The following is a 22,185-nucleotide window of genomic DNA, read 5'->3' on the forward strand; positions in this document are numbered from 1 at the left end:
AATAAAGTGTCAGTAGATTCACTTTAACTTCCTTCGCTCCAAGTTAGATTAGGGTACCTTTGATACAGGTAGCGCCAGCAGGCTGCGCCACTAGGGCGCATGTCGGGTCTCGATGCGTAGCCACCTCCACGTGGTGAGACCTGGTAATTGGTATCGTTTTTCAAAGAGAAATCTTTGAGAAACGATGCCAAGCTAAGAGCTACGCTCTAACTTTAAAATATTTCTAATCTATTGTAAATTTTCAAAGTTTCTTTCGAACTTTGATAATTTTCTCATATTTTATAACAGAATTGTATTCTTTGTTGTTCCCATAGACTGTTACATGTTAGCTCCATTGCACTTGATACTCGGATTACATGTAGTACGGCACTGTCAAAGCTAGAGAAGCGAACAATGGTTGTCCGGTGGTGAAGCCTCAAATACACGTTACCGACGAATATTTTTTCCATCGGATCGAATTAAAAATGGTTTCGACAATTCTATCCCATGGTTTGCTCTACATAAAAGCCTACAGAATACGCTACTGTGTAGCAAATTCGTGTGAGATAAGGAATTTTCTATAAAAGTACGCTCCCTAAACCACCCTTTCCTCGACACTTCAATTCGTTGCCATAATTCTGTCAACATAGATCTACCGTAGAACCTAACAAAAACGAAAGCATCTCCGTCGAAATCTTCCCGTCAACGATCCATAGCAGGGAAAATGATTCCATGCACATTTCATGGGCTTTTGACTTCTTCAACACGACGCAGCAACGCGAAACAACGGCAGAGGTTGCCATTACACAGGTGGATGGTAATAGATTCCATATCCACGAGCTAGCGCCGCATTATGCTTTACATTTCCGGCAAAACACTATTAATGGCAGCAGCATTCAGCATCACCACTGGCAAACCAGCACGGCAACGCACTCTAAATCCACCCCCGTAATACACGAGCAAACCCGCAGGAATTAACTGTTCGCTCGTGCTGCCGTACGCATTGACTTTCGCCGCCATTCTATTTCGCTCACGTTTATTAATTAATAATTTCCCGGAAGGAATGCGAATTTCTATTTGTTCTAACCGACGAGATTTTGGGAAATTTTATCCTCATTGTTAACTCATATATTATTGTACACCTCTGCTATTGTACTGTAGGATTTCTTGTTAAATTAATTCTATGCAGACAGAGATCTGCGCGTTTAATAAAGAACAACTCCCTTTTAATAACAGAGCAGGCTTATTTAACTAAAATATTACACTAAGCTTCTCTTAATTCTAACTCTCAAACGATCCTCTATTCACTACGTTTCGACTAAATACACACATTCTGCCTTCTACCCTCTGACTCCTTCGCGCCCTTGCATCCTTATTTGAAGCCAAAACTCTCTCTTTTCGTATAAAGCTTTCTTTCTCAATCACTCGATTAGGTCATAGATATCCCGTGAAAATGATTCTTTCGCGATATCGTTTGTTCTTTTGCCCGCATCCTAGTATCGCCCTGAACTCCCTAGTCGAACCCGATGTCTCTGTTTATTATTCCTCGATTTTCGAGAAGCAGTATTAATTTTTGAGCGCAATTTTAAATCTATGTTAAAAATACATCCGAAATAAAATATAAAAATAACTATCCGAATTAAGATAGATAATGAATACGAATTTGGACCAGTGGAGTTACTAATTGATAAACGATCCAGCTAAGAAGTTAATGACTGTTTTATTTCACTCTCCAAGCTTCTAGAAATTAAGTATGATTATAATTCGGTCGAGAAAATGTTTAAAGGAAAAGAAAGCGGTTTTAGAATAGATTTTTAAGCGTGACTCTTATATTATTTTATAAATACGCCGAAAACACTTCGCTTCTGTACACGTCGTCCATCACGCGAGACAAGGGAGCCACGAAAGGTTAATGAATTTAGGATAATTTATTTTCGTAATGGTAGTTTTTATATATGTAATAAATTGCTGGACGCTCCATTGATCAATGTTAATGCACATATGTATATCATTTACACGATATCCACGGCTGTTTAACGACACGTTAATAATAGGTATAGTTAACTGGCCGTTAAACGATTATAGATCTTATGGAAGCCTCTCGAGGCGAGTAAAACGATTTGCTTCAATGTAATTCCGGTCTTCCAGGAAGAAAATCTCTACTCACAAATCCGTGTAATTTCTGAACATTTCCTAATATCATTTTTCGTAGAGATATTTTAATATTTACTACCGCCGATATAAATTAAATTTCCCACCCGTGACTTAAAATATGTGCTAAATTGTGATACGATTTTATTCGCTATTTATTTGTTATAATATATTTATTCACTGAAAGGTTTTAATATCGTGCGATTTATGTTTTTATATAGAGCGTATTCTTGTTAAGAGTTACATTATTTATAGATTTTATTTCTTAGGTAATATTTTACAGAATACTATGCTCACGAGCTATTTTATGCAAGATACTCGAAGAAAAAATATAAGAGCACCGAGAAAAATTTGCAAGATAGATTTAAATACCGCTCTAATACAAATTCATAAATCTTCATAAAATAATATAAAAATTGCAGACCCGTTATGTAGCTAACGCATGCATTTTTGTATTAATGCTTTCATTAAAACTGCAAAGGAATAAAGAAGCTTTCAAATTATGATTTAATTCTTTCGGGATCTTCCGTTTCTATATACCTTTTAATTATATCATCCCCCTTTCAAGTTACTAAGAAACAAATATTACTACACCGATTTACCAAGATTAAACTCGTGTTTACGAAGTAAAATAATTATTTCCTCCAAATGCAAAGTGCAAATTAACACCAGTCTTTTAACAATGTAATTGCATTTTTAACAGGACACGAATTTAACAAATAAATTCAAAAATATAGGAGGGCACCTAAGAATACTATCTACACGTAATAGAAAACCGTAACTAAATTTAATTAAGCATTAAATTAATAAAATTTCGTATCGAACTCTCGGTATCCATGATATTCGCCTAAACCCTTCAGAAATTTCTCGTAACCTCATTATTCTAAGGAACCACGAAAAACCAACCTTTGCCAATTAATATTCTACATGACACTTGAACCTGCAAACTAATTTTCCAATATCTCTACCTCTTCTAAGCAACTCCCTAAGCTCTCGATTGTTCGAAACAGATGGACCATAAAGGGTTATAGAATCTCTTTCACCATCGAACCGTTCGATCGCCTCTCCATGCACAATCAATCCACGTAACGTGGTAGACCCGTGCATGAACAAAACAGTTTTTAAGCGTCGAAACCGAGAGAACCACCGCTAGAAAAGCCCCGCGAACAACGAACCCTCGACTCGAGGAAAGGCATGTTCACAATGTGCACGTCGAATGTCACCGCGGGGTGTCCAACACTTGTACGCGAGGCATTCACCGCGGATATACGGGACTCCGTTCGCTTCACGGAGTTTACACGGCGAGTCATGTAGTCTATTGCCTAATTACACCATAATACTATACGAACGACACGATGAAAGAGGCAGAGAAACGGGAACGACTATACAGGGTGTCCGACGAAATCTACCACTGTGATTGCCTCGAATGTTATCACATGTTCAACGATTACAAAAGTATGACTGTGCAAGATGATGTGCATGGAAACCATACTATAATTTTTGTAAAATTTATTGCAGATGAAACTTCGATGCATGAGTAAAATCAGGATGGGAAATTTCTACAGTCATTTCTGCAAAATTTCTCTTAAATTTCTCTTAAAATTGGCTATAAGAAAGATTTAAGGTACACGTTCCTTCCCAAAATCGGTATCATGGAATCTCCATTGCAATTCTTAACGTAAAATTTATCGTACAAGAAAGTGTCGGATAGGTATAACGATAAATTTTAGACTAGAACTCTGAGATGAGTTTTCTAAAATGTATTAGGTATAAAGCAGACTATAAAGAGAGTTTCAATGGGGACGTGTATACGAGCTGCAATAAAATCCGTGCAGGCAGTTTATTACAAATTTTTGCAAAAACCATTGCGAAACGTACTATGAACAAATTTATATCTGGATATGTATACGAGCAGCTATGAAAGCTATATAGAAAATTCTGCCAGAAATTTTTGCAAAAACTTTACGATTTATGGCACTGGAAATAAACTCGAATAAAAATTCTTTTCGATATCAATATGGTTAGAAATACGTAAGTATATTTTCGGTTAAATCGAATTATCGTATACCATTTCCAGATATTTAGGCCACTGTCAATTTTTCCCCATATATTTGCAACTCACAACTTCGAGTCCAAGAGGAACAGCTTTTCTTAACAATTTGTTGCTCGTCATGTCAAGAATACATATTAGACATACCCAATAAAGAAAATAAAGAAAACAAATTTCGCAAGAACCTTCTCAACGTCCATGCGAGAAATACCTTCAAGCTTTTGCCTCGCAGTCAAGAGATCCACTCCTCGTCATGCCAAGAAAAATACCTTCTACTCGATCAATAGTCGATACCTACGAGTCAAGTGCACACGTTAGATTTTCCAACTGGATTTTCTCAAAAACTCATCCATCGATACTTCCTTTCTACCTTCAATTTCATCTTATAGAACCACCCCTGAACCAAACCACCCTCCGTTCTTCATCGCTAAGTACACGGTCGTCCAAGGACTAATTCGCTCCCGATTTAACGAAATTCGTACATTCGTACAGATCTGCCAGCAGATCTGCTCACTTAAACATCCCGAAGCAAATTTTCGATCGTGGATCTTACAGACATGCTTTCCACCCTGTACGCGCGTCGCGACGAGAAGGGAGACGCGCATCGTCGCTTATGCAAGAGGGAGAAACGGAGAAACAGAGACAGTGAAAGCCAACGTACCGTTCAATCACATTCATCCCTGATATAGCGCAGCCTATAGAGGGTGTATTGTGCCTTAAGCTGTATTATACGCTACGTGTATGCAATCTGCATCCTCGCACACGCACCGCGTACTCGCGTTCACCGCTGATACTGACTATTAAGCGGCAAGACAAGCGCGAGGGTTGTCTCCTTTCGGCGTATTTAGTAGAAGAGAGTCGCGATTCTGAAAAGCGATTACGCGTCGCGCTGGAAAACACGCGCTCCTTTCGATGCCGCAAACGAGCCATCGTTTAACGACGGAGTCGCGAAACGGCTAGTAGGTGGAGGGATCCTGCGTTGGTAGTTGTTTTTCATAAAGGGTGGCAACTCGAGGGGTGGCTGATGGTGGGGTTAATGAGGTTGTTGGGAGATAAGGGTTTGGTTCGGGTTGAGTGCTGTTTGGTAACGCAATGTTGTAGCGAGCAATTGTCGTTTATGGTGAAAATTAGCCGAATTTTTCCTGGGTCGTATCAAGCTGTGACAGGGGCTTGGTCGAGTTAGGGATTATCCGGTGAGAGGGTGATTCGATCGGTGGATCACGTAGACTGTTGCACTCGGAATTTCCTTTGGTATGTTCGATTGTTATTTGTGGCAAGAGGTAGACGAGTTTCTCGTGGCTCGTGTTGATTACCGTGGGAATTTAGGCTGATAAGGTTGTTCCATAATTGAATATTTCGAATTGGTATTAGAGGAGGGAATCGAGCAACGTTTGGTTCACATGGACTATTGTAATAACGATTTGATTCGAGTAGTGTTGCTCGATAATATCGTGGGAGACTTGGACGTGTCACTTTTGGTTGATGTGAACTACTGGAATCGCGATTTGGATCAGCCCACTGTTATTTATTGCAGAAATTCAAGAAATTTCGGCTTATGCAGATGATTTTTCGTAGATATCAGAATATCTCAGGAAATATTACATCTTTAGAACCCTTAGTTCACTGGAACGAAGTTAGGAATGAAAGAATATGAAAAAGATTTTTAACGCATAACCATATTTTAATACCTGTGAGAGACTCGTTGCCTCGATGTAATTTCTTACTCGTGCCTGAATGTAAATCAAATATTTTACTAAATAAAGTTACAAAATACATATTTGTGAACAACAACGTATCACGGATGAGTGACACCGAGTGAAATATTACACTACCGACAGTTTGAAATAATATTAAATATTCAACGAAGATGTATTATTGATACATGAAATCATATCACGATTGAATATGTCTGCAAATTTTCGTATCGATACCGTCGTATCATCGTATCCATGAATGCAATTGCTTCCTGAAAGTACGATTCCTTCAAGGCAGGAAAATTCACATCGCTAATAAGAAATGAGGAGTACTGATCTAATAGGCAAAGAACCAAATGCGAACATGTCGTGCGAACAATCTTTAAGCTTTTCTTACAATATCGAAACAAATAAACGGAAATATATCTGCCATTTCCAAAGCCAAAAATTAAAATAAACAATTTGCTGTAAAAGTAAATTATCGCAAAATGCGTTGATCTGTGGACAAGAAGCTTGGCTGAGATTCATCAATCCTACGGATAAAAATTCAATCAACTGAATTGATACTTCTCAAGCGTACTAAAGTAATTTAACGCTCTAGTATTCATTGCTCGATTAATTAATAACTGCTCGATTTAACATTAATGATCCTAATCGAATAGCTTTGAGTCTCGGCTGGAATTCGGAATTTTATTAAACCTAAATCGAATACCATAAAGACAAAGACAAAGAATTCGAACAGAGAAATTACGACTCTCGTTTCGGGTTTACGTTTCTGGTTCTAACAAGATCCAGCTAAAAGCTTCGACATCCGGTAAACAAGGTTTAGGACTGAGACCCTGGCAAATAATTGGAGTCGGAGAACACTTTTGTAAACATTAAAATTTAGCATGGAAGACGTAGAGCTCGGGTTTCCATTTCATGTAAACAGTCATCAATTAAGAACCAGTTAATTTTGCTGCTCGATTTCAGGCATTTTGAAAATATCTCAGAAGGAGCAAAACAAGGATTTCGTAGAACCTAAACAAGAGTTTCTTGATTCGAATTCATGCTGTTGAATTGGAAGATTGAATTCATGCTATGAGTTTAACGCGACGGAAATAAGACATTATAATACGGTCTCTTAAACTGAAAATATTATTTCAGCAATATTTAAAACGTCACATATCTGATTACATTGTTTAACGAAGCATTGGTAACGTGTGAAACAGGTAATAATTAACAATAATAAGATATTAAGATATACAAAAGTCCAAGTTATTAATGTTTATAATACTAAACGATTTTTCTACATTTCCTGCCTCTTGTGATATCGAAGATCAGTATAAAAACGAACTTTAACTAATTAATTTCTCCTATCTCTAACTATCCTAAGTCCAATAGAGAGAACATTAACGTACATATTATACATACGGTAAATTACATACAAATTGGCTTCATAATTCACTATGTAAATAAATCGCATTACTACTATCCACCAATCTCTTTCTGAGCAGCAAAATTGACCAAAATCTCGCAGACCTGAATTTTTATAAGATTATCGGAAATTTCTGCGTTAAAACTCCTTGAATCTTTCAAATCCTAAAACTATATACCTATTTATCTAAGATATCCTAATATGAGACAAGCAGAAGCATGCTTTCACATCTATATCTCTACGAATTTCTAATTACTTGCAACGTTTCATCCACTAAATCAGAAAAATAAGAACTTTACAAATTTCTGACCAATCCTAAATCTCTCCACGCGAGATCCTGAGAAAATAATCTGACATTGAACAGAGAAACGATTATACCGAGATAGGTAATTAACGAACTTGCGGAATCCTGAGGGGTTTCCAACTATTCGCAAATGCGCTTAGCCTAAGTATCGATAGCAATGAGTAAAGTCACGTGATTACTTACCAAAAGCTGCCGTCGGCCGACGCTGTTCCCCCGACCAGCCTCCTCAGGGAGCAGCACGAGGAATCCGGGATAGGCAACGTGGTATCGTCACACGGTGCACTTTGGCACAATTTTCACGAAAGCACGCGACAATGTGCCGCTGGGCTGCCTATAGTCACTCGCGTCTCCAGGCACTATGACAACTCTGCCGTCGAGCAAAATCCCGCACGCGATCCTCACGTCCCCGATAATTCAACGAACAACACCGGCAGGGTCTAACAACCGATTAGCAAATCGCGAACCGACTTCGGATCGAGGCCCAGGGACTACGATCTTACTGCCTCTTCCTCTATTTCGAGCGACGATTCCAAGTCTCGTATCGCGACAATACACTTCTCTCCAGCCGAAATCGAACCGATCCGCGAACGTTGGAAACCGTACCGAGATGAAAACCGTTGTCGAACCGTTCTCGACGAATATCGCGAGGAATTGATCGCTAGCGAGGATCCAAGCTCAACGATCGCTGGACGTACACGCAGAAGTAAACGCGCGACGGGGGTGGCTCGTACGATCCGCACGAGCGCAGCACACGTGCTGCTCTGCAGCGTGATTCTTCTGCTTTCTTGGCTCTCTCTCTGGAGAGAGACCCCCGTGCGGACTCGACACACGGGGGTTAGAGAGCGTGCAGCAACGAACGGGTGAGAGAGAGAGGAAGAACAGAGAGAGAAAGGGTGAGAGAGAGAGAGAGTCGGAGGGGGTGAGCGAGCGAACGAGAAAGGGCGAGAAACCAAGAAGCCGGGAGAGACGAGAGAGAAGCGGTGTGAGCACTAGCGGGCACTGCTAGCCGTGGAAATATTATTAGGTAAAGCACACGCACGGACTGGCACGCAACGACTTGCGGACTCTCGTTGGGTCGTGCTGGCGACCCCGCGATTCGTGTTGGTGCCTTGAGTACGTTGGACCAATGGGCGGAGGGCAACGTTACCACCACCACCCTCGATAGTGGCCGACAGTGGGGATACTGGCTCCGCTTCGTGACATCATCGATTCTGAATGGTGGAAATGCTCAACCGTGCGGAAGGCTCATCGGAGGGCGCGTGTTGTAGCTGTGCAGCGCATGCGCGCAGCCCCGAGCCGCGCAACCCGACGAAAAAGGGTACGTGCGATAAGTTCGCGCCAGATGGAGACCGACTGCCTGCTTGCGCGGCACGGTGTCCGCCTTGAAATTATTTCCATGAACTGGGATCCCGCTTTTTCCGACTCTTTTTTCCCTAGAGATCTCGTCCTTTTTTCGCTCTCCGTTTTGCTCCTTTTGCTCCAGGTATTTCGTGCAAGTCGTACTCGGAGGGTGGGACTTCGTTCGAGTAAATCGAAAGCAAGCTCTTCGAAGGTTGTGGGATAGTAGTTCGATATAGATCTGTAAGAGATTAGACGTTGATTATTTATGATGCGATAAATTCCACGATTAGATTCGTTGACATAAAATAGATTTTTGCTTTTGCTAATGAACGGAAAAATGATAAATTTCTATAACAAAGATGAGATTAATGAGATGTTATCGCGATATGCGATAATAAATTGTCGAAAGTAGGAAGATATATCGTCAGCGAGCTTGGAATACTAGATAATTGAGTAATTAAATAAACGTATGTCCTTCGATTAGAAATTGTATGTCACTCGTACCTCCGACTTCTAATTTTGTGGCCCAATATTTAGATGACAAGTAAATCATCGAATAATTGCTATTATATTTCTCTCGCTTCAAAAAGTTCTCCAATTTCATGGCTAACGAATCCATTACCTAAGTAGTATTAGACGGAAAAGTATAAATATCCTATTTATGTTATATACATATGTATTTACGTAAATAATGAAATAATATTTATACTCACCGTTTCATATTTTGCCTCCGATTCCACGAACCTTTGAGTTACTTCGGTTTGAAAATGTGATTTTCTTCTCTTCTTATCCGACTCCATTGCAAAGAAATCCAGCTTGCATCCGCACCTGTAAAAAAAGTTCCATATTTTAGAAAACAATACTTACGACACCTACCCTATTATTTTAAAAATTAATTTAGGCATATCTACTTAAATAAAATAAATAAATAAAATAACGATATTATTGTATCATTTAGAAGATCAGACTATGAAAATTATGATACACTTTTACATCTGTTTACCCTTCCATCATTTGTTTCGCTCCAATAAGCCAAAGTTTCGAAATTGGCGATATTTTCTAGGCCACCCGTACCTAACAACTTCTATCCAAGCTTCAAAAACTTTGAAACCTAACCCTCGTATCCTCGCAAATTCATTACCATAGAAACATCTGCGACAGTTCTATCATCTCACCTTGGAAACCTGCAACGAAAGCCCCGTGAACGTATTAAAATATAATTTCCAGTGGCCCCCTTTGCGCGAAAACGATATCTAGTCACGCGTGACTCGCTTGTGGGTGTTATGCACTCGAAAGTACGTAGCGCACCCAGGGGGTGAGTCACCCTCTCTTCTTCTGTCACGGACCCCCACAACCTACCCCGCGAGTCGCTTCGTGACGAGGGGTGGCCTGGCGGGGAAAGGAATAACTGCATCAACCCCTGTCAGTGGCGCGCGCGTTTAGGTCCTCCCTTTGCTAAGAAACAAGCTCGTTTCACACGAAACGCCTCGAACGACGAGTTAGAAACGATTTTCTCTGCCAGGGAAAATACATCAACCGATAGTATCAAGTTATTACGCAAATCTGTACCGAATTCTTGTGAGAAATTTGATCAACTTCTGGAAAGATACTTTGAACGAATTAGTATAGACATCTCATTGACCAAACATTTCAGAAATTTATATTTTTTTATCGAATTTGTTTATGTTTCTATATTTTATTATTAGATTAGGAATTGTTGCCCAGTATGATCAAATTTCTAACTAAATTTTAATCTAACTATAACCAGTTAGTTGTTATTGGTGTGATACATTTTCAATTTCTCACCTTGTTATTTAAACTTGCTTAAACTTTACGAATAGCTAACCAAACATGGAGGGAGTATTGTACTAATTATAATAACAAAAAGAAAGTCATACAGATGTAACATGCTGACTTTAAATTTATCCACCAAATAAAGTGTCCAAAGTGACCTCCTCAACCAGAGTTACAACCCCTTACGATATTCCCTTGCGGATCATCAAACATGTTTGATCATATTAGGGGCATTTCAAATCATCTAATATACATTTAGCATATCGTTACTGAGATGGTACATTTCTAACTGGACTTTGACAAACAATTTACTTTATACATTCATACATGATACGATCCTGGTAATAGGAGTACGAATATTTTACTACTTATGCAAATGATCATTCCTACTATTACGAATTCAACTGCATAGAAACTGTGCTAAAATTTTACTCGGCCACACTCTGTAGTCTAAATTTTTATATGTTGTAATTTGGAAAGAATTTTCACATCTACAACAACCATTTTATCAAATTCATTAATAAAATTGGTTCAAACATTTTAGAGGTGTCAATGTGGGAACAACACACGAAAGTGCTGAAATGGCCTATTATTCGTGGTGAAAACGTGTCATTAAACGTTTGACGCAATCATTAACGAAGTAGCAACCTGATGCCTCGCTGCTCACGCACGAATTAGATCAAATAAGAGCAAATGACTCGTGAAGGACGGGGCTGGCGTCTCTTTTTCGAAGAATTGACTATATTTGTCTAGTACGTTTGCTTTCTTTATCGAATTTTTGGTAGTTTAGTGGAAATAGATCTCCTTGATCGACTATGGAATGTCTCAGGTTTGAGTGTATAAATTTTGAAATTACATCGAGCCAGTCAAAATAATCAGAGGAGTTGGTCGAACTGTAGATGTGTATATAGTTAATCATACGTACTTCATTAATTTAGAAATATATAATTTCTTATTAACGAGGCTTGAGAAATTTGACACAAGGTTGATTTGGGTAGAAAGTTCCTATGGTATCTGGGTTCACTGATCTGCCAACTTTCAAAGCTCTGTCCTACAACATTGGGATCAATCTTCCAAACCCTCACACGACTTACGAATTGCCATTTCCATTCCAATTTCTATCCATTCCTATTTTGTCTACTGAAACAAGATATATTTAGATATATTTAGTTAAAATTCTGGTTAGAATTAAAATTCTGATTAGAGGAATTCAAATTCGATCACCATAAATTTAAATGGAGCTTCATCACCAAGTAGAATTTAGGTACTTGCCAACTGGACCACGATATGTGCCATAAGTGTAACTAAGTGTTACGAGTGAAAAGGTTTGAATAAAGTACTTGAAACAGGTTAAAGAAGTATGGAATGGTTACAGAATATTTAATTCCCGACTAGTTTTAGGTTTTTGCCGATTTGGTACGCGTTTCAGGAGGCTGTGGATTGCAAGTCACGATGTGAAGCCAGCTTTAGGAGATCCACGCTGTGGAAGTAACGCGTTTCGATTTTGCGTTAGCTCAGCTACGCGTGAATCCAGCCAAGGTCAAGTCGTTCCCCGTTTCCGAGCATCCCTCCGCCGCTTGGCTAAGATCGATTCTAACGAATTTCATATCTGGGGTGGATCTGCATGAGCACGGGATAATATTTCGACACTGCCTGTGATTAGTCACACCTTCCTCCTCTTAGCGTTATTCGCGTGTTTACCTTAGCGTTATTCGCCCACTTTTCTTTATTATTATTGTTGTTATTATTATTATCCTGTTTTCAGAAATTTGATAGGTAAATGTATAACGATATAACAGTTAATAAAACAAGAAAATTGGGAGATAATTTATGGAATAGGCTTCTTTAGCGAAAATAAGAAGATCCATTTTTAAAACACGCAACTGCCTTTATGCTAATTTTCATGCCACACTGATTATATGCTATCGTAATTACGGTTTGAATTAATTTATGAGAATGTGGAGTAGAAAAGTTGAAAATATTTTTTCTAAGCTTCTAATGGCAATTGGTACATACGACGATGAAGTCAGATGACAAAATATTTGGATATCGAACACGATCGCACGTGTACAAGATCTAATTATACGAAATATCTGTCGAAATTTTGGAAACGTACATATGACATATCGCCTACTTTTATGGCAAGTTTGTGTAAATATTGTACATCGTAGTGACACAAGTTGATCGTGCATCGACGAATGTAAATTTACAGCATGTTAGAAATCGATGTCGCACTGATAGAGTATCGGAAAGTAAATAAAAATTATCAACAGACCTATGGAAAATATTGAACAATAGATTTCACAGTGTTCTCGATAAGCCAAGAAAACTCGAGTCTAATAACCTGTCACGAAATAACAATGATACCAATTTAGGATGTGTTAATTAATTGTTAATTAATACTTCTTCAAGAAAGAAGAAGAATATTCCAATGCCGAAATTTTTCCTTTTAAACAATCTACTATAAAATATGGTATTTAGTTAATACGATATACACGATTTAAATACGGAACTTTGCGCATAACATTTTACTTTCATAACCTTTCTGGCAACTTAAAATAGAAATCTTCCCTCTTACTAATCTAAAACAGGTTGAGCAACATTTTCACGTCACGCGTACAAAGTACTTCTAACGGGAACATTCAGAAAACGCAATGAATTTTATTACCTTACTTAAAGTTTCTAGCTGGTTAACACTGAATATGCGAACGACTGTGCTGAAGTTATTCATTTGTACTACAAAGAAATATTTTTGAAAGAGAATTTGAATAATATTTTACTTTAAAGGAGTTATTCCAGAAAAGGTAGTAGGAAATAAATAAATAATAATTTATAACTATTATTAATCGTCCGAAATAATAATTATTCATCATGTTCTTATAATAAAGCTTCAAAAGAAGAAGTGAAAAAGAGGAAAAAATTAGGAGTGATAGAATCGTGATAGATTCAATATAAAAGTTGGTAAACTGAAGACAGGAAGATGGAGATAGAAATTTTTACCGATACTAATTTCCATTTTTTAGTCTCCTCGACAGCGATACTCGCTAAGATTGGCTGTAATTTTCTGCAATTGTCACTGATCGACTTGTATTACTCGTACAGGTATAAATTTTCGTAGGGAAATGAGAGAAATTCAAATTAATTTTCTATGCAATTAAAACAACAGGAATTTATAGTATATTTCATTACTAAATATAGTAGTATAAGAAATTATACTTGAGAACGAAATATCATAGCTAATTAGAGACATAATAGAAAAAGTTAAGAAATTTAAATAACCAATCCTGAAACGATTTTATAACGACTGAGAAGTGGACCAAATACTTTAGAAGTATTTCATAGGCCTTGAATTCTCTCTTTGAATGTTCAATTCCCCATTCAAGTGCATTTCCTATCAAACATCTGGGTAATGGGTAATGAGACACCCATTAAAAAACTTGATTAGTTCAACCTTGAACCTATAAAATAGACTTCACTAACTATTAACCACTATTTTCACAAAGAATACTTCTTCGTTAGTCCCTGTTTATCAATGCTCCATTTTATTACCTTGAGTTTTTAAACGAAAATTTAGATCATCAGCTTTACTAATTATTCTTGAATACCTTAATATTTATGTCATAGCAACAAATTATCCTCATTTAACATTTTTACTCCAAATTACCTCCCCCTCCCTATTACTCCACTTTTTTGAGTAAAGATAGCTTTGAAAGCTTTCTTGAATAAAAGTGTTTAGCAAATCTAAAAATATATTGTATTTTTTCTCTAGTAAGCTTCTTTCTGGAGTTGTTTATATCCGTCTGATAGTTATCGTTTTCGCGGCTATTTTGAAGCAAACGTTTAACTCTTCATCCGCTCCGTTTTACTGAAACAGGACCTCATCGTTTTCTTGGATAAAAAAGCTTACCAAATTCAAAAATACATTAATGTTTCTCTTAAACAATTTTCTTTCTGAGCCATCAATAACTCTTCTACATTCATGGTTATTCTATACTTAGCTATTAGAAAGAGGACATTTCTACCTTTGCAACCTCACCAAATAGTTATAGCCAGCTCATCAACCTAATATCAACACCTTCCTCAAGTACAACGTCCAATTAATCAACCACGACACATCCTCTTAGAAATTCATCAATCGCTTCCATTCCTACAATTCCAACCCACGAGTAACCCATTCACCTCCAAGCTTCCTGTCAACCTCTTTCCTCGAGTGAAACAGCCAATTGACCAATTACAACGGATCCTCCACGAAATCCTCTAAATCTGCCAGCAAAGCTAACCGTTTCGTAAACGCTTGGACGATGGATTATTCGTGGCCAAGCGTTTCTGTCCGCGCAGGAGGAGGACAGGTGAAAGGCAGACTTCGTGGCAAAGGAAAAAGGAGAGACTAGCCAGGGCACGAAGGAGCAAAAGAGCGCATAGAAAGGTAAAACAAACAAATTAACGTCAGAGTCGCTTGTTTATTGTTGGGTGGGGACACGGTAACCACGCCTTTGTCAAGCACGCCCTCTGAGCGTTATATTCCCCTTTTTACCCCACTACCATCAACGCCCCTGAGTCAGTCGGTTTCCAACCCCACTCCGACTATGCAGCGACCGGTGGTGGAAATGACGTCAGTCTATGCCAGCATGCAACAGGCTGCTCCGAAACCGTGGACGTTCACGAACGCTTGCGAAACATTAGCCTCGATGCTTCCCTCGACCGGCTAATAATTAACATGTAAGCGGTACCTCGTGTGGATATTAGGGAGGAAGGATTCCCGATGATGGCTTCGATTGATCGGCTCATCGATATGTCGGTTGTTTGGCAGACGATGAAATGGAGTGAAAATTCGGTCCATATTAACTCCGTTTGGCTCCATAATTTTTAGGACAGTCCCTGAAAATGAATTGTTCCATTTATATTTTGTTTCAGGTGTATTAACATCGTAGACTGTATTTGGAATGGTTTGTTACTATAGGTACTGTACTTACTCGAAGTGTACTCTCTTAGTGAAATCTGGTAGATTCGGAGTGATTAACTTCTTTAAAGGGATGAAATTTGTCAAAGGAATTTTCTTCGTTTATACTGCACGTAAAGTATTTTCCTGCAACAAATAAATCAGTTATTAGTATATGATCTTTAAAATATTGTTAACCCCTTGACTTACGATTTAAGTTCCAATGGCGCGTACTATAATCAACAGCACAGTCGGTTACACGTGGAGCCATTTCGCCCGAACGTGCTGAAGAATAACAGATAACTCAGGCAGAAAGACATGAACGAAGATTAATCACGAGTCTGATCAATGTTGTTTATATTGGGCCCTTATTACAGATCACGTGGTTCAGTTTCTTTACCAAGAGTCTCACACGATATTGTAGGCAAAGTGGTTAAGGGTGAGTAATTTTACTGAAATAACTTGCAAAATTCGTTGAAGATAAGATTTACTTTAAGTCGATAGGGTGAAAATGAAATTTGAAATATGGAGGAAACATTTCCAATTTAAACAACAATTATCGACATAGATTTTGAGTTTGATACATTCAGAGAATTAGAAAACAAGAATCTAAGGATCTAAGAATTTAAAGTAGTCTCCAGACACCTCATTGAATATTATATATAATTGAAGCAATAAATCTGTAAATATTATTTGTGAAATAAATTCAAGGAACCCTATTACATCATACAAACATTAACCAAAGGTCCAATATTATTTCTCATTTCTTAGACTTTTCTCAAACACTCTAGATCAACATTTGATCGGGGTATATATTTCCTATAACTATATCTATTTACTATAACTTTTATCTATTTACAAAGAATTCTCGTGCATTCATGCAAACAATAATTAGTCAAAACACGCGGCACCAGAAACCACAGGACAACAGTACGAAGTGGCAAAGAATCTTAACTCTCGTCGAGAGCGCGGGAACGAAAAATGAAGCCCCCGCGCCGATAACAGTGGCTGGTAGGGTGATTCCATGGGGTCGGTAGAAGGAGGTCTATCCAGGTTCGGACGCTCAGCGAGAAAGCCGGCACGGATTGTAAATTATACCGGGCAGATAGAGAGAAATTCATGCTCTGATGACGCAGCGTTAACCACTCTCCGGTCATGCGATGATCAAAGGTAACAGTAATGGCCCGTGAGAGGATATCCGCTTGTATTTCGCCTAATATACTGCTGGCTAAATGCTGACGCGATTTCGAGAGTTCCTGCTACCGGGGAAGATGGGGAAATCCATTGAGAGGGAAAGAAGAGAGAGAGAGAAAGATTGACAGACTTGCATACTACCGTTTGTATGAATAATCAAAATTTAATGAAGACAAGGGGAGTTACAGGAAGAGTAAACGCGATAAAAATAATTGGAGCGAGTCAAGTGACTTGAAATTCAAATTTTCGTGTATCTAGGTTTTCTGTGAGATTATGGAATGCTGATTCAGAAGATTTTATTACAACGATCATAAAAATTGTATGAAAAAAGATGTAGAAAAATATATTAATATATTATATTATTTATTAACATGTAATTAGACTTGGCATTAAGCCTATGGTTATTTAGTGGATGAAGAAACTAAAGATGAGGTATCTCAAAAGAAACGGAATAAGAAGAAATATTGAAAAATTCCAATTAGACACACCATGATGTATTTTAAATCCCATCGTGACACTATTTTATTTTACCATTATATCACTGTAGGATCATCACTCTATTTATAATAATAATCACTTCCTATTTTTCCGGAAAAATAAATAGGAAGACTATAATCAAGTATAACTGGTCCCCTTCCTCGTTATCAAAAAAGAATTTATTGAATTAAGAAACGAGAAAATTCAGGTAAACCGAAAGGTTTCGAATTGCGCAAAGGACGGAGAATATGCAGAGAGAAGCTGGAAGATCATAAATTGTTGGAGCAACGTGTGTACCTAACGTGCACGCACGGTCGAGCGCGAGATCGCGCTTAGCCTGCCTTTCAAAAATTTCACACGTTACCGATCTTCCGACTCAGCCGCTACTCTGCAAGTCGATCCATCATTTCGCTAGTTTAGCACGGAATCCACGAAAATTATCCGATAACACGACACCCACCTCTCGTTTGTCTTTGCCGAACGTCTATCATTCCCTCTCTGTTATTCCCTCTCTCTGATCATCCTCTTCCGGATGATGGACGTAGCTTCGATCAGTTGCTACCGGTAAACTTCGTCGCGGTCGATTAAGAGCTTTATTCGCTAAATCGTGGCGATGATTTTGTGGATTTCTGACGATGTTAGATGCAGTGAGTTTTGCGGCTGACCTTGGTGTAAATAAAAAATTTTGTTAGTGATGTGATAATCCTATTCTTGATTTGGATATAAGTGTAGACTTTGTATTTGATTAGTATTTCCATGTTCGATTATTGGTTGTAATTTGAAATTAATAGACTAACTAGCAATATAAGTATCTACATTGAACTTTTTAACAGTCTACAACTATACTGATTTTCGTTTTACTATATAATTCCATTTTCAACAAACTGATTCTAAATGAGCAATATTTATAAAGAATCTCCCTCCTTATTACATCCTCAACATTATTGAAAACAAATATTTCAATATCCTTAGCTATTTTAAGTTATTGCTATACATCATTTAATTTAACAAGATTGTAATCCATGCTACGTACCAAAATAACATTGCCTTCACAATTATCCAAATTCCATTAACGATTAAAATAACCTACATTAAACTACCTCCAACTACAATCAATCTGCCTACCGATATTTCTCGATATTACAAATATTCCCTTCTTTTATAAAAATTCTTTCCATCGACATACACCCAGAAATTCGGCTATATTCTAGAAAAGTTTCGAACAAACGTGATACGTGCGCGCATGTGCGCATATTCAGGGCGAAGAAGAACTTTAATAAAGCGTCAACAGACGACGGTACATCGTGTACCCGGGGGTGACAAATAATGGGGTGTTCCTGTTCGGTATCGCTATAATGGTGTTTCTCTCTCTCCATGCTGACAATAGGTCGGCCAGGTCAAGTGTGCGTATACTAATCATGTTCCTGGTCAGGCTCGAGGTCCGAGAATGTACCGAGGAAATGCGAACTATGCACGGGGTACAATGCCCCTCTCACACTTTCGGCCAGATGCCATGGATATTCGTGCCCTAGCTGGACGCAGGAATATAAGTACGTTACGCAGCGAAACGCTGTTCGATGTACGATGTAGTAGATGATGGTTGAAAGAGAAATAAGGAAATATATAAAAATTTGGTACTCCTAGTTTGATTTATGAAAGTTTTCAAGGCTTTTCTGCGTATCTATTTGATGTATTAATAATTAATAATTTAGGAAATTTATTGTTATAAGATAAAATTTAGATAGAGGTCTTAAGATATAGAAGAAGGAATTAATACATTATCACTAGGACTATCAACCTATAACGAATAGTTCAATATAGTATACATATACATGTATATAAAAACAATGAAAGTAGTATAATTAAAATAAATAAGTATATGCTTATATATTTATTTATTATATTAGTAATAACTTACTTATTTATTATATATACTTATTATACTTATATACCATCTTTTCTCTGTTAAAGAAACCAATTAATCCTTCTAAAGCTTAACGTAAACCAATAATGTACCAAAGTTACTCGAAAAGAAAAATGTTCTCAAGAATCAAGAAGCCAAGGTGTCTACCTGCGCTCTATAAGTTGACGCCCAGAAGACGAGTGCTCGTAATGCCTGGCATTCTTCGAACGAAATCCTGGCGACGTTGGCCGACTTTCCCACATGAACCAATGGAGAGGTTACGCGAGGGTGGATCCGCCGTACGAGAAATCACAATGAAGACTTTGGGCCACTGTTGCGGGATCAGTGTGGAGAGGCAGAAGTGTCACCGAGATTAGAGGAAGACAGACGGTCCATGGATACAGATGGAGAGACGAGGATGCTGAATGTCCTGTGGGATTGTGTAGGATTAAAATCGAGTAGTCGGCTCTCTTGGCAAGGGGTAGAAATACATTGATGTATAGGGACGTGCCTGTTTTCTTTCTTTCTATTTTTCTTTTGGTCACTTCATGGACATAATGAGTCTTAAATCCTTAAATCCTCGAATGAATAACGTACTAAAGAATATCTGCACTCACTTGAATACCTAATGTAAATGTGTTTGTAGTAGTAATACATATATATTATAATACAGTATAATACATTATAATGTGTGTTTTATAACAATACTTATTCAGAATATTTTTTTTTTTCCAGAGAATTGAATTTATTTTATAATAATCCTTTTTTAATGTATTCATAATTTATAATTTTAAGGGCATACAACTCAGTTCTGAATAACTATAGTTTCACAAAGTTTCAAACTATAACATATAACTATTTTAATATTATTCACCTTGATATTTATAAACCGAAGCACTGGAATACGTGTTAAAATATCTCGAGTTTTGAGAATTTAAATTATCGAATTTTTGAAATCTTGATTCTCTTGTTCCTCGGGTCGTGAACTCCAAGCCATATTACTCCAAAATATCATGGTCATTACAATTGCAGGAAATGTAGTTCCATGTCTCCGTATTTCTAAATGTTGAATCCCGATGTCCCAAGGGATTCTAGCTGAAATTACATAACCATAACATTAATTTATATACAACATTAATTTTAAGTGAATTTTTAGACTATATTTAATAAATATGGATATCTATGTCAAATGCGTAGTTTAAAACAATAGGCCGGAATTTATACATATACTAAAGCAATTTACAAGCTTCAGCGAAATTATGTATGAATTTGAATATTTCTGAATATTTCGAAATTTGTAACAAACTTTAATTAACAGCTACCTAAAATTGGTTTATACAACATTCTACGCATATTTTATTTATTCCGACTTAATTTCCTATATGCGTAGCACATACACGTAATATAACCATGCCACGACCGTGGAAAAATAATAACAGATTTTTGTAGGAATACGTTTTACTTAACCTTGTTCCTAAGATATCCCACTATTATATATAATATTACACTTATAATAACAAATTAAGATGGCACTTAATTAATTATCGGAACTCTATTTAAAATTCGAAAACTCCGTACACAATACGATTGCAAATTCGATTCAAATCAAAGATGGCCGCTTGAAAAGTCTAATACGTGGCATATTAGCATATCACGTGACCGTGGAAAAATAATAAGAAATATTTATAGGAATACGTTTTACTTAACTTTGTTCCTAAGATATTCCATTTTTATGTATAATATTATACTTATAATAACAAATTAATATGGTACTTAATTACCTGAACTCTATTTAAAATGCGAAAACTCCACACATAATACGATTACGAAATCGATTCTAATCGAAGATGGCCCCTTGAAAAATTTAATACGTGGCATGTTAGCATACCACGTAACCGTGGAAAAATAATAAGAGATTTTTGTAGGAATATATTTTACTTAACCTTGTTCATAAAATATTCCACTTTTGCGTATAATATTATACCTATAATAACAAATTAATATGGTACTTAATTACCTGAACTTTATTTAAAATGCGAAAACTCCACACATAATACGATTACGAAATCGATTCTAATCGAAGATGGCCCCTTGAAAAATCTAATACGTGGCATATTAGCATACCACGTGACCGTGGAAAAATAATAAGAGATTTTTGTAGGAATATATTTTACTTAACCTTGTTCCTAAAATATTCCACTTTTACGTATAATATTATACCTATAATAACAAATTAAGATGGTACTTAATTAATTATCTGAACTCTATTTGAAATTCGAAAACTTCATACATAATACGATTGCAATTCGATTCAAATTCGCTTCAAATCAAAGATGGCCCCTTGAAAAATCTAATACGTGGCATGTTAGCAAACACTTATGAATTTTGCAACAAGATCAAATAAAATCCATATTTATATGAATATTTTCTATTTCTATATATTTTATACCATTACAATAGGTCGCATATATTATCAAATACCTCATACGTATATGAAGTATATAAAGATAACTCGCATTCATAACCCAATTGCTTATGTATATCATTGTACTATACCTATAAAAATTCACACGGCTGCCAAGTATTACATAACCTCCGAGCGAGCGATTCAATCCCACGTGCGATCTATCGCGTAATACCCAGATAACTAACTCTTCACGTTTACGACACAAGAAAACACTAACATTCGAACCACTCCACGCAAATACCCACTTACGAATACTTACAACAAGATTGACAGTATCGACGCCCATACGGCATTCACCTTACCATACACGAAGATGTAACGCAACGACGGTGGACAAAGACACAAAGAAGGGATCGAGAGGGAACGCGTACAATGAACACTTCTGTCCTGGATTGAAAATCCTCCACTCGAAATCGCGTTACCGCCCGCGAACGTGTGCCTGTACGGGCCGTGCGAAGGGATTAAATAGCAACGC

At 37.3% G+C, this 22,185-nt stretch overlaps 2 long non-coding RNA genes across 2 annotated transcripts; both read right to left on the bottom strand.

Annotated features, from left to right (window-relative positions):
• Window positions 1-15,453: 15,453 nt before the first annotated feature.
• LOC108553096 (uncharacterized) lies at window positions 15,454-15,809 on the bottom strand. The gene is made up of 2 exons (XR_001890608.1): window positions 15,704-15,809; window positions 15,454-15,608 (listed from the first exon to the last, which is right to left on the bottom strand). It is a non-coding gene; the product is annotated as an uncharacterized LOC108553096 (long non-coding RNA).
• A 2,078-nt stretch (window positions 15,810-17,887) lies between these two features.
• Window positions 17,888-20,786, bottom strand: LOC108553095 (uncharacterized). The gene is made up of 4 exons (XR_001890607.1): window positions 20,711-20,786; window positions 20,118-20,338; window positions 19,412-19,868; window positions 17,888-18,005 (listed from the first exon to the last, which is right to left on the bottom strand). It is a non-coding gene; the product is annotated as an uncharacterized LOC108553095 (long non-coding RNA).
• Between the last annotated feature and the right edge of the window lie 1,399 nt (window positions 20,787-22,185).

Source organism: Eufriesea mexicana, unplaced genomic scaffold, assembly GCF_001483705.2.
Source record: "Eufriesea mexicana isolate 0111107269 unplaced genomic scaffold, ASM148370v2 scaffold9296, whole genome shotgun sequence".
NCBI classification, from domain to species: domain Eukaryota; kingdom Metazoa; phylum Arthropoda; class Insecta; order Hymenoptera; family Apidae; genus Eufriesea; species Eufriesea mexicana.